Source organism: Myotis nattereri, assembly GCF_964212035.1.
Source record: "Myotis nattereri genome assembly, chromosome: 2".
Classification (NCBI taxonomy): Eukaryota; Metazoa; Chordata; class Mammalia; order Chiroptera; family Vespertilionidae; genus Myotis; species Myotis nattereri.
In genome coordinates, this window is record NC_138076.1 from 190,908,156 (window position 1) to 190,922,318 (window position 14,163).

The 14,163-nt window shown below is 42.9% G+C and overlaps 1 protein-coding gene across 1 annotated transcript in view; it reads left to right on the forward strand.

The window, feature by feature from the left end:
* The first annotated feature begins 2,268 nt into the window (after positions 1–2,268).
* DUSP16 (dual specificity phosphatase 16) overlaps positions 2,269–14,163 on the forward strand; it is a 78,859-nt gene continuing 66,964 nt past the window's right edge. Inside the window, exons 1-2 of the mRNA XM_081084470.1 lie at positions 2,269–2,461; positions 9,943–10,039. The gene's annotated coding sequence lies outside the window, so the exon portion shown is untranslated. The remainder of the gene's footprint in view (positions 2,462–9,942; positions 10,040–14,163) is intronic.

The window sequence follows — 14,163 nt, forward strand, 5'->3', positions numbered from 1 at the left end:
TCCTGTAATAGTTACCATAGCATCACTACACAAGGAAGGCACTCCAATATAATTGTTGTATAGATGTAGAAGGGGGAGAGAGGTTTCAAGATGTGTCAGTAGAATAAGGCTACTGAAGCTGCAGCATGTAAAGGGTACTCCATATATTCACATGGTGCCTTACAACCAGGCAAGATCAATGCTCTCTACCTCTAGGACAAGGATTCTCTCTCTTTTCCTCCCGTTCCCCAAATCCCAGCTCCTCCAACTAAGCAGACTTGAGATGCAACTACCCCTTCAAAACTGTTCTAAAACCAGCAGGTCTATGGTTAGATTGCCAGAGGTTTACTTGAGCTCAGACAATCCCATGGAAGCTGCAGTAACACCTGCTGGCCACCAGAGGACAGGGAGCCGGGGGAGAGATTGCTTCCCCTCCGCGGGAGTCTTAGAGGTCAAAGGCAGTAGAATGTGGGCTCTCCATCCCTGACCCTCAGGCTTTTTTTACTGGGTGAAGTGCTCAGCGGTCTCCCTTTTCCAGATGGGCTCCTTTCTCTCCTCTAGAAGATGGGTGGAAGTTCCCAGAGGCTTACCCCAATACTAACCTTAAACGATGATCAGTCATAGCCAGTGCACTTTAGTTGCAGGGCTTAAAGGCATAAAAGACGTATGGAGATGTTTTATCTTTCTAATCCACCCCAAACCTGGTTCTCTGTTCTTGAGCCAATTAAAAAAAAAAAAGAAGTCCCTTAGGCAGTGTCCACATGGACATTCCACAAGAAAGATGCCTTTAGGGACCAATGTCCCAAATGTAGTACATTGCAAATGGAATATTTTAGGAGCTAGATGATTCCTACACATAACTTCTGGCCGGAGCAGTCCGTTCTCAGTGTGCTTTTCCGTCATTAATCACATCTTTGTTATGTGATATCCACGTGAGTACTTCTCAGTCGAAGCAGCTCCATGCTCAAATGCTCAAAGAACACTAGAATAAAGCTCCGATTGTCCTAGTCAGTGATCCCAAGTCCTGGTTTGTCACCACCTCAGGTCTCCAGTTTTTCAAAGTGTGTAACGTGTCTCAAAACAAAGCTGTTGTAATTAAATCCAAACTACGAAAATGCACCAAGTGTATAGAGCTACCATCACAGGGTCTGGCACCTCCAGGGGCAGTGACCTTCTGGTCTGATTTAAAGACGATTGCGCACTGTTCCATGCAGAAAACATTTTTTAAAGAGAATGTTTGGCTGCTCGCGCTCATTCAAGTTGTAAATAGAAACAAGTCTAAGAAAACAGAAGCCCAGTAAAATAATGCTGGGGACATTCATGCGGGGGCTTCCAGCGACAAGCATGACAGAGGGCTGAGCGCCTGACAACACGAGCGCGACTTTTCTCCAAGTACCTGCGGCTTCTCTTTCATAACCCAGGGCCGTGCCCTGCCGTTTGCCTTCGTCAGACTTTTTACAGGAGTGACTGTAACTCTCTCAAATCATTGTTTGCGTTTCTTCACGCTGGCGAGGCCGCTGGAAACAGCCCAAGCAGGAGGGAAAGGCGCTGGCTGGGTCTTGGGGCGGGGGGTGGAGGGGGGAGGAACCCTTGAAATACCTGTTGGGGCGCAGCGCCCAGGGCGCGCGGCCAGGGCGCGGACCCGGGGGGTCGCGGGCCGGGAGCTCGGGGGGCGGCGGGCGCGCGGGCGCGGAAGGAGGAGGGCGTGCGGCCGCCTCCTCGGGCCGCCCGGCTCCTCCCAGCGGCGCCAGCGGAACCTGCTTCGGAGCCGCCGAACTCGGCGGCGGAACGTGACCCGACCCTCCCCGCGCGGGGGCTCGGGCGGCCGCGGGATGGGCGGGCGGCGCGCGGCCCCGCCCGGCGCCCACCGCCCTGCCCTCGCCTGTCTCCTCCTTTCCCCCGGGCTCCGCTGAGTTCATTCACTGGGATTGGTTTCAAGTGACGCCATCTCTTTATTTTTAAACCAATGACCTCATCCGCGCTTGAAGTTTCCTGACCAGCGACTCTTTCTCTTTTCCCCCCAGCCCCCCACCCCGCCCCCCCGCCTTTCCCCCTCTTTCTGTGTACCCCTGTTTGGGGGGCTTCAGGCAGTTTTTTTTTTTTTTAACGATTATCATCACCTCTCCCTCCCCCCTGCCCCCACGTCCCCCACGCGGCCCCCACCTTCACCTCCCCAACTTCTTCACCCCTTTCAACATTGTTTTCTCAAGGCTGACTTTGAGGGGGGGGGTGAAGAAAATTTGCAAACGTCTCTTTTCTCCCTGAGCCTCCCGCCCCCGCCCACCCCTCAGAGAAGGAGAAGATAATCTAGTGAAAGGAAGACGAGGACAGCGCGACGGGACGGACGCGAGCGGGAGCGCTGCCGCCCTCCGGGCTCCGCGGCGGCGCCTCGCAGGTCCGGGCGGCGAGGGGGGACCGAGGGGAGACGCCGGGACAACTTTCGTTTCCCCCGGAGGGAGTCGGGAGGTCGGCGGCCCCAAAAGTAAGTGGCCTCGGGCCGGCCGCGCGGGCGGGAGGGTGCGGGCTCGGGGCGCCCGCCGCGCGGGCAGCGTGGACCCCGGCGGCTCGCCGGCTCCGGTGCGGGCGCCGCGCTCGCGCCCCGCCGGCTCTGCCCGCCCGGTGTCCGCGCCGCCGGGTCGGAAGGCAGGCGGGGGGCGGCCGCGGCCCGAGCCACCCGAGCGTTGGAAGCGGGGGTGTAGGCCTGGCGGGGGGCCGGCCCGAGCGGGAAGGGGGTGGGGGGGCGGCCGGTGCGGTGCGGTGCGGGCCGGGCCGCCGGGTCCGGCCGCGAGGAGCCGCCAGCGCGGGACGCGGGACTTGGGCGGGCGAAGCTGCTCAGTTGCAGGCGCGTCCGCTGCACAACACGCTGCCCAGTGGGGCCCCGGCCTGACGGCCCCGGTGATCCCCAGTTCGCCTCGGGGGTGCGCAGCGAGGCCACCTGGGTGGGGACGGCGCTGCTTTCTTAAACCGAACCCACCCACCTACACCCCGATTTTCCAAACGAGGGCCCGGGCCGTGATGTGGGGGAACCCAGTGTGCCAGTGACTTCTTTATTCACACTAGTCCTAAAACATGAGAAAAGAAAAAAAAAAGCCCGGGGAGACAACCGAAGATCTGTTTATCATGTGTGGTTTCATGTCATAAAACACCAGGGAGGAAAATATTTAGGCAAAACTGGGGTTTATTTCCTAAAACACACACACCACACACACACACACACACACACACACACACACACATACATACACACGTAGTTAACTTGACAAAATACAGGTAGATCTTAAAGTGAACGGATAGGGCAAAATTCTAAAAAAGATGATTAAACGCTAGCTGCACAGGCCCTGCAGCGGTGGGTGTCACGCATTGTTGGGAGAAAGCGCACCCCCTGCTCGCCCGCGATGAATCCGGTGGAGAGGGAACCTGTTGCATAATCTCACTGGCCGTGGGGCTTGCCGTGTGCCGGCCCCTGGACCGAAGGGGAAGTGCGTGAAGGTGCAGGGTTTTAAAAGCTCGAGGTTTTATTTACCCAGTGTTCTGGCTGCCACTTCTGCGTTAAACGCCTGTAAGTAAACACTCCGCTCTTACAAGTGAACCAAACCTATCAAACCTGTTTAGAAAATGACCAGGTATGTTTCTTTTTCTGGTGTGTGTGAGTGTGTGTGTGTGTGTGTGTGTGTGTGTGTGTGTGAAATTTACCATCCACGAAAGACCTTATGACTCCTATTTGGGGTTCTTGGGCCGCCAGAAAAATGCCTCTTTATGGGGCGGATTGAGAGTGCCCATAGGTGACAACTGTTTCTTCAAAGGATTGATACTATTTTGAACTCCAACAAGCAAAGAGATTTTAAAAGTGCAGGTAAATTTTTAAAAGAAGAAAAGAATTCTTACCAGTTGAGTTACTTTTTAATTTATTTTTTTCCTTGAGAATCATGTACATTGGTGGACACCCACCCAGCTTGGGAGACCGTAATTTTGAGACTGGTGGAGTTCTGTGTTTGGTGAAGGCAGCAACCTGGAGAAGTAAATTGAAAAACGGAGAACTCATGGGTCCATGTAGGTATTTTAGTCAAAATGTGACTAGGCACTGCACAAAACTTTTTTTAAAAAAAGTTATAGAATTGACTGAGTTTGAGGACTGCATGGAAGATTGCTGTCTAAAAAATTGGGGGTGGTGGTAATATTTAACATCTTATGTAAGAATTTGGGCTAAATTACACCAGCCCAAAAAGTTGGTTTTTAGGTAAAATAATTTGTACTTATCAAAGTTCCACATGGGAGAAAATTAAAAATGAATTTGTTCTTAATTCTGCTGGTAATATGGTGGCTAGTGTATGAAAAAGTCAGTTCAAGCACTATAAACCTACATTTAGATGAGTACCTGTAAAGTAAAAATAGTCATGTAAACTTGAGGATGCGGGGTCTCTGGCTAAAAGCTTAATGGCAGTAACTGAAAAGGGGCCAAAAGAGATGATCTTGTTAACTCAGTTCTGTTTCTTATACATTTAAAACTTATCTGTAGAAGTGAAGCAGAGGTGAGGTCTGAGGTGGGTACAGAATTTAGGCTGTGGGACAGAAGGGCCAGGGTTGATATGTGAGTTTGTTTTGATGTTATTTTCTACAAATGTCTATATTGGGAATTTAATTCCATAGTTTCGGTGTATGGGATTAAGTATTGATGAAGCTGACTTGCTGTCCAATATTCATTTTTTCAATCAATCATAATATCCTACTAAATATAATTTGCTGGAATTACCAGTGTAGTTTATCTTAGAAACCAACTTTTCCTGGAATATCTTAAAAAAAAGAAAAAGTGATGTTTTCCCTGGACATTTAATATTTTTAAAAATGCTTTGCATTCACAAGCAAATAGCACTTTAAATTGAAGCAGTAAATTAACATAGGAAAGTTGATTTGGATCAGAATCCCAAGAAAGGGGAGAAGATAAATCAGGGAAAACAGAAACCAGATTTTATGACAGATTTTAACAGGTTGAAAAAACTAGTTAAAAGGGCTTTATAGGAAAAATCACAGTTGATACTTCTTTTTTAACTAACTACATCAAGATTTAAAACCAAAGCAGATATCCACCATCATAAAAGAAAATGTTAATAATGTTGGCTTAAGGAAAAACATAATTAATAAATTAAATTTTGCCCAAAGGCACATATGATATATATTCCAAAGCCAGATGTCATTTTTTTCTTGATTTTTTTTTTTTTTGTGGGCGTGTGTGTGTGTGTGTGTTGTAGGTAATCTGATATTTTTGTACATTTCATTAGCCCTGGTAATCAAAGGTTGGCCATGTGAAGGGATGAGGTTCATAAAGGTTTGCTGGATTTAAAGAAGCAGGCTCAGGCTTTAAGAAGAGGCCATTCTCATGCAGACTAGGAGGGACCTGGAAATTTAATCAAATAAATGATTCGAGGGAGCTGGAGTGGCCAAAAAGAAGTATCTAAAGGAGATTACCAAAGACAGTTAATAAATAAATAAATAAATATATGGTTTCCAAGGGGTATAGTCAGTAAAGAAGGAAATAGAATACACCTTGGCATTACAGGAAAAAGGCATAAAGGGAAAAATATCCTCCTATACACTCAGCAACAAGAAGAGAGTAATGAAACTTCACCTCTTTCTTGATTGGGGTTAGATAGATATCACCAAAAAGTCACAAGATTTTTTGTTACATAAACATTTTAATTTGGGGGGAGAAAGGATGGAAAAAATAAATTATGAGCATAAGTTATAATTATATGAGCAGGTAAAACTTGAAATTGCCAAAGACAAATTTAAAATACAGGGGGACCCATTGTGATTTTAATTGCGTTATTGGAAAGGGAAGGATAGGTTATAAAAAGTTGAAACTATTAATTTATTTCTAAATTAACTACAGATACAAATCAATCAAGCAAAAACTTACAAATGGTTTACTATTTACATGTACTGAGGTGGATACTAAAAGTTGGGGGAATGGTCCATACCTTTAATGAGAGGTTTATAAGAATTTTAATGGAGGCATGTACATATGCAAAGACAAAACAATGATCAGACAGCAGGGAAGTGCCAAATTCATGGTACAAAGAAGGAGATGGGAGGATTAGGGGAGGTAATCTTCATAGGGATAATAGAATTTGACCCCAGTTTTAAAGGATCGTTAACATGTGTATGGAGGAAAGGAAGTGGGGAGGTCAAAGGAGGAGGCCATTCATTCATCTCTTCATTCAGCAGATTTATCTATTATGTGCCAGACACTGTTCTATGAATTGGGCATAGAGTGGAAAAAGGACAATTTTTTTGCCCTTACAGAACTTACTTTCTAGTGGGAGAAGATGGGAGGACAGCAGACAAGTAAACATTACATGGAAAAGCTAATGTCAAGTGGTGATGTTTTGTGAAGATAATCAGGGTCAGGGAATTATAGAGGGCTAGTTGCAGTCCCACTTACTCTGTGAATAACCTATTTGCCCATGATATCCTGATAAATAAAGTTAATGATTTAATATTTATTGCCATCCAAACCAATTTGAATAAAAGTCTACACATTAACTTCATCTTTACCAGTTTTTAAAAATGAAACCTACATAATGTTTTTTAGATTGAAGCACATAAGCTTTGAGTTTTTAATTCCTCATCAATTTATGTACTTTTTTTTGCTGCCATTTGCTACAAGTCTCATGTTTTTGTGTGAGGTTAATACCATTGTTTATAATTTACTTAGGGTTGTGATGTACTGGGCTGTATATTTAGACTAACCGTTAGATTTTCCATTAAGGATCAATGTCACAATCCTATATAATAAAACCCTAATATGCAAAACAACCGAACAGTGGAATGACCAGTCGCTATGACCTGCACTGACCACCATGGGCAGATGCTCAATGCAGGAGCTGCCCCCTTGTGGTCAGTGCACTCCCACAATGTGAGTGCCGTTCAGCCGGAAGCCGGGCTCACGGCTGGCTGGCGAGCGCAGTGGCGGTGACAGGAGCCTCTCCCACCTCCACAGCAGCACTAAGGACCCTGCGGGAGTGGGCCTAAGCCAGCAGTCGGACTTCGCCTGAGGGTCCCGGACTGCGAGAGGGCGGAGGCTGGGCTGAGGGACACCCTTCCCCCCCAACCCCCAGTCCACAAATGTGCACCGGGCCTCTAGTAGTGTTTTAAAGTGAGGATAAATTCCAAGGACAGTTTGTTTTGATGGTACCTTGTATGACAGTACAGGAAACAAAGATGTACAGACAGCAAAAGTAAGCTATTCAGCTTTATTACCAGACGGGTAAAATAGGTTAAAGGGCGAATCCTGTCTGGGTCTTGTCCACATGGTATAGGAATCGAAAAGTAAATTTGGACTGCGTTGTGTTTCATGTGCTTAATTATATCTCCTTAAAGATATGTAGGGAAGTTAATGGTCTCGTTGGAAATACTGCCTTAAACTTGGGATTTTTACTCTCTACAAATAGTAGTAACCTGAAGCAAAGTGTCAGTTCTGAAATGGGTAAATCTAGGTTCTTACTGCAGGACCTGACTGCTGGGTTTTGTTGTTTAAAAGATGCCCTTTACAGTGTCAATTAAAACATTTTTTAACAACTATTACTTGCTTTTGGACACATTTATGAAGTACTTCTCGAGCATTCTTAAAGAAATATGTTTCCTCCGCTTCACTCTTTCTGGACTTTTAAACATAAAAAAAATTATAGGTGAAATTGAGGTAAGGGATTAAAAAAATGATTTATATTGTGTGTGTATCTAAGGAACCAAATCTTTCAAAAAAGTTTTCTATATGCAGTCTTCATCTCCAGTATATTCTGATGCACTTGGGTAAGCTATGAAAAAGAAAGTCTTCAAAGGAGGTAGGACATTCTTTAGCATTCCCTTGGTTTTCATCTAAACGAAATACTCCATTTAGAAAAGGATTGTAGATATAAATGCTAGGGGTCTGTGATGTGTGTGATAAAAGCTAAGGTGCTCTTCAGAAATATTTGGGAAGAACAGTAAAATTCAGATTTGTTTCAGTGTCTGGGTGAGAAGTGGGACAAACTGATTTTCAGAAAAAAGCTGCACTATAAATTGTAATGGTAAATGGCAAAGTAATTAATATTCAATATCTTCATTCTTCCCCTTAAGATTAATGTGGAAAGACATAAGTAGAGAAGTATATGCTATTTATTGTTTGCTGTATTCATTTAAAAATACCAGCCCTGGCCAGGTGACTCGTTTGGTTGGCGTGCCATCCCATACACCATGAGGTTGTGGGTTCAATTCCTGGTCAGGGCACATACCTAGGTTGTGGGGTTCCATCCCCCTGTCTGGGCGCATATGGGATCAATGTTTACCTCTCACATCGATGTTTTTCTATTTCCCTTCCTCTCTCTTTAAAATCAATAAACAATTCTCCGGTGAGGATTAAAAAAACAGAAAGACAACTCATTCTAGGATAACCTGGTAGAGTGGGCTTTTGATGAATGTTTGCTGAGTAAATTAAATTAATTCTCACAACTGTTACTTTTGATCCTGGTTCCATTACAACTCTAGCTTTTAAAGCACTGGTTTTTGAGTTTTGAGTTGAAACCTGGAGGGGGTTGGTTGCCTTACAGCCCTGGGCACCCACCTGACTTGTTGGAGCCGTATGCTCACTCTGGACCCTGGGCCCTGACCTCCAGCTTGCCTGGTCCTGTGACTGACCTGACCTCATCTTTTCCAAAATGCAGGTGGTGTTTTCCTATCCACTCTGTCTCTTCCTGAGCAGCTGATCTGTGTCCTCTTCTTGTTACTTCTCAGAATACTGAAGTGTCACCACTATGGCCTATATTGTCGTGGGTTTCTTTTATTTTTGTCTGTTGTTTGGTTGAGGGAGAAGCACATTCTTCAGGAAGATAGTTCTTGACTTTGTTTTGTAAACTGCACATGGCATATTAAGCATGGTATTATTTTCTCTCTCTTCTTAGCGTTTACTAAAAATTTTGTGTTTCGCCGAAACCGGTTTGGCTCAGTGGATAGAGCGTCGGCCTGCGGACTGAAAGGTCCCAGGTTCGATTCCGGTCAAGGGCATGTACCTGGGTTGCGGGCATATCCCCAGTGGGAGATGTGCAGGAGGCAGCTGATCGATGTTTCTCTCTCATCGATGTTTCTAACTCTCTATCTCTCTCCCTTCCTCTCTGTAAGAAATCAATAAAATATATTTAAAAAAAAAATTTTGTGTTTCTTAAAAATGAACTGGTAAGAATCATTTTAATGATACAAACCAACTAAAAACTAACAAAGATTTTTTTTGGAGACAGTGAGGAAATTATAACATGGAGTGTGTATTAGGTGGTATTTAAGAATTATTAACTATAAAGTTTTTATCCATATTAATGGCATTATAGTGATATTAAGAAAGTCTCATATTTTAAAGGTACATGTGGAAGTATTTATAGGTAAAGTAAAATCATGACTATTTGTAATATTTGTTTTAAAAAACTTTAGGATGGGCACAAACACAGAAATGGGAAATAAAACAATATTGACAAATTTTTTTATTACTGGGTAATGGGTACCTTGGGGTTTGTTACTATTTTTTGTACTTTGTGTATATTTGGAAATAATCATAATTAGTTTAGCTATATAGTTAAACTATACATTACCAATTATAACTAGGGGAAGAACTCTAATATGATAAAATTATGTAGTTGGACATTTGAGCTAATTGGTTAATCAAAAATCTCCACTTTGCATAGTTAAACTATACATTACCAATTATAACTAGGGGAAGAACTCTAATATGATAAAATTATGTAGTTGGACATTTGAGCTAATTGGTTAATCAAAAATCTCCACTTTGCATTTTCTATGTTATGCTTTTAGTAATAATTTTAAGGGAGAATTTTATAAAAATATGGTCAGAAAAACTTTAAAACTTTTAACTTTGTGACCTTGTAATATATACCTGTAGGTTATTAATTGCTTTTTCATATTTTGTCTTTTATCCATTTATAGATGAGGAAACTAAGATCTTAGACTAAGTGATTTATTCAAATCTCAAAGCAAGTAAGAACTGCTAGAACTGGAGCCAAAGTCATCTGATTCATTTCAGGTACCTATTCTTGTATATATACACTAGAGGCCTGGTGCATGAAATTTGTGCATGGGGGGAGGGGTCTCCTCAGCCTGGCCTGCACCCTCTCCAATCTGGGACCCCTCAGGGGATGTCGGCAGTCGGACATCCCTCTCACAATCCTGGATCGCTGGCTCCTAATCGCTTACCTGCCTGCCTGCCTGGTCACCCCTAACTGCCCCCACCTGCCAGCCTGGTCGCTCCCAACTGCCCCCCTGCACCGGCCTGATCACCCCTTACTGCCCTCCCTGCTGGCCTGGTCACCCCTAACTGCACCCCCCCTCCTGGCCTGGTTGCCCCCAACTGCCCCCCCTGCCAGCCTAATCACCCCCAACGGCCCCCGCAATGGCCTGGTTGCCCCCAACTGCACCCCCCCCTGCCAGCCTGATCACCCCCAACTTCCCTCCCCACCGGCCTGGTTGCCCCCAACTGCACCCCTCCCCCCCACCAACCTGGTCACCCCTAACTGCCCCCCCTGCCAGCCTGGTTGCCTCTTATTGCCCCTGCTGCCAGCCTGGTCACCCCTAACTGCCCCCCTCTGCCAGCCTGGTTGTCCCCCATGGCCCCCCTGCTGGCCTGGTCGCCCCACGCAGCCTGCTGTTCAGTTTTTTGGTCATCCCTCACTAACCCAATTGCCGGCCTGGTTGCCCCACGCAGCCTGCTTGTTCAGTTGTTTGGTCATCCCTCACTAATCCCCTTGCCAGCCTGGTCATAGGCAGCCATCTTGTGAGGGCATGATGGTCAATTTGCATATTACCTCCTTATTATACAGGACATTTACAAATGCTCTTCTTTAACCAGCAGTTTTCAAACATTTTGGTGCTCTTAAAAATTATTGGGGACCCCAAAGATGTTTCTTTATGTGGACTATGTCTATCAATATATAACACACTGAGAAATGTTTAAAGTGTTGGTTTAAAAATAATACATTCATTAAAGGTTAACATAAATAATATACTTTTATGAAGAAAGTATTTCAAAACAAAAAATACAATGAGAAGTGTGACATTGCCAAACATTTTGCCACTAACTTTAATGCACTGCTTAATAGAAGACACGGATTTTCAATCCTGCTTTTATATTCCGTCTGCTGTATATGTTGTTTGTTTGAAGTATATAAAGAAAACCCAGCTATACACAGATACATAGTTGAAAAAGGGTGCATGGAGTATTTCAGTGCCCTTTCATGTAATTGTGATAGATTCTTAAAGATTCGTTGCAATGTTAACTTTGAAACTATATTAGTGAAATTTCTGTGCTCTGTAACATTAAAAATGTATTGAATCTTTGATGTGTATGTGACTCTATAACATTAGACATTGGTCATTTGAAAAAAGAATCGTTTACTGAGTTGTGCAGATCTTTCAAATGCCGACTTATTTGCTTATACAATATTTAACAAATTACATTCATTAATATGACCATTAATTTAGTAAAAAAAAGTCTTTAAGAATTGCGAAGCAGTCAAGAGTTTTGTGTTGAGTTCAAGTTTTCCAAAATTCCATTCTTTTTCTCAAAAGCTCAAATTCTATCATTGGCAACAGATATCGTCAGTTTTTCTTTGAAGTGTCAGGCTCACTTTATTCATTTTAGAGAAAAATGTTTGCCAAATACCTGAGTCTGAATAAACTATAATGTGTCTTCCAATCATTCTCTTAAGCAAAAATAGTATTCTATGAAAAAAGTGTGTAGTTTAGTTCACAACTCAATTTGCATACATACGTTTCCTTAAGACAGCTATTGTATTAGGTATGTAGCAGAAGTGATTTTTGTCTGTACCTCCCATTACATCACACAGAATGTTAAAAAGACCAAGTTCTCAAGATTAAGATTTAGTAAAATTTATCACTTTTACTTTATCAAAAACATTGTTAAGATGACCTGGTTTTTAAAAAATGGTTGATAGACAGTGGGAAATATGATTATTACTGGTACAGTTTTGTTATCCCTGCTTTGATTTATGAAAGTGCCTGCATTTTGTCCACCATTGCTTTTGTACCATTAGAGCAGATATCAACATGTTGTTTCAGGATAAATCATGAGATTCAGAAAGTTATTTAATACTTTGAGTAATTCAGCAGCACTGGTATTTGTTGCCAAGCATTCACATAAAGGAAGACCTTCTTTGATGGTTAGTTGGCTTGGATACTGGCATAATAAAAACAAAACTGTAAGTTCCCCCACATCTATGGCTTTGTCCATTTATAAAGCAAAAGTACTATCCTTAAGGCAGTTAGCAGTAAAGTATTTAATTTGATGAGATACTGCATCAATGATAAGTGGCATTGCCATGATTTCTTTTACTGATTTTTCATCCAGCAGACATTCAGCAGTGTCAGTCATACAAAGCTTTATTAGTTTCTCAGCTATTGTGTGGCTCCAGTGCAGTCGGATAATTTACCTTGTATGATGCTTCAGTGGCTTTTTCATTTCTAATTTGAAAACAGTCTTTTGCTTTTAAAGAGCTCATCATGTCAATTATTAAAATATTCAGTTTCTTTTTCTTTCTTCTTTTTTTTTTTAATCCTCACCTGAGGACATGCTTATTGATTGTAGAGAGAGAAACATTGATCTGTTGCCTTCCTTTATGTGCCACGGCGGGGGATCAAACCTGCATCCTAGTTATGTGCCCTCACAGGAATCGGACCTGCACCCTTTTCTTTTCCTTTAAACTCGATGGATTCATTTGATGATAATGAGTAATGAAGTTATATATAGCAGATATTGTCAAAGATTGCTGTGCCTAGGAAATAGAAGCACTGAGAACACACTGAGTTAATTTCTTTTAAAAATGCATACTTATACTTTAAATTTGCTACCTTAGAAAATTCTAAGAAACAGAAGAATATATATACAAGCATATGTTTTATTAGCTGCCAGAGTGATACATTATCATCATGTATCCTCTGGATTCATTGTTGTACCCTCATGAGATACTGAGAGTGAAAAAGGGCAAGTATCGTCTTTGTATTACTAAAACTAATTTTTACCTTATGGATTCCCTAAAATGGCCTCAAGGACCTCTTACCAGGTGTCTCTCGATCACACTTTGAAAATGATGATATGAACTATTGCAGTGTCCTAATATATTTTTAGAGCAGCCTAATACAGACACCTGTATCAGTAAAGTAATGTTTCAATTTTAACTGGTTAATTATCAAGGAAGACGGGAATATGCTAGTGTGTAGGTGACCCAGAGTCCATATTGGGTGGAAGGTCATACAGCATGAGTGAGTGGTGGGATAAAATATATACACGGGAAGAGTTGGTAAAAGCACTCTACTACAACTTAACAAAAAACGAGTATTTTCTCTCCCTGTGTTTTTAAACGATAAAAGCACTGAGCCCACATATATGTACAAAATACAGTGTTCATACTCGTTTACATCAGGACTACACAGCCATTTTTGCTTTGAGTGACAGCAGGGGAGCGATGCTGACATACTTGAGAGAAGCAGGGATTCTCATGGCAGTTGTTCGTTCCTTCCAACTGGGGAAGCTGTTGACCTTTTTTCTCTGAGGAAGCTGAGGGATGACAAGACACGTGAGGTTAGAAAGAAGAAATTGTGAAAGAGGGGGAAATGGAGTAGACGGCAGTCTTCATGGGAGCAGCTCTAGGCAGAACGGGGCTGTGGACAGAGTGGAGAGAAGCATTGAGGGCAGAGAGGAAGAGGGGTGAGCTGGGCTCTCCCAGGTGCTGGATACCAGAAGAATGGGGTCTGGGGAAGTTCAAAGATGGGTGTGACAGGAGTCATGGAGATGAACATTATTTGAAAGATTTCCATCACAATATGGTTCAAATAACTATTTAAATAATGGTACTGGAAAATGGTAATGGAAAAAATAAAATTAAAAATATTAATTAAAAATAAAGAAATAAAAAATGGTACTGGATAGCCTGACTTTTAATGTCTTGCCAATATTCAACTTGTTACTATAACCAGTGGGAGAAGACAGCAGTGCCATGAGTTTGGTGTAGTGCGGGTCGATCTCTAAGCTTTGGTTATAAGCATCAATATGTGAAAATACTGACTGGGCCACGTTTGTGGCTGTAAATTCCAGAATGAAATTTTAACACTTATTTTTTACTAACAGACAGTTAT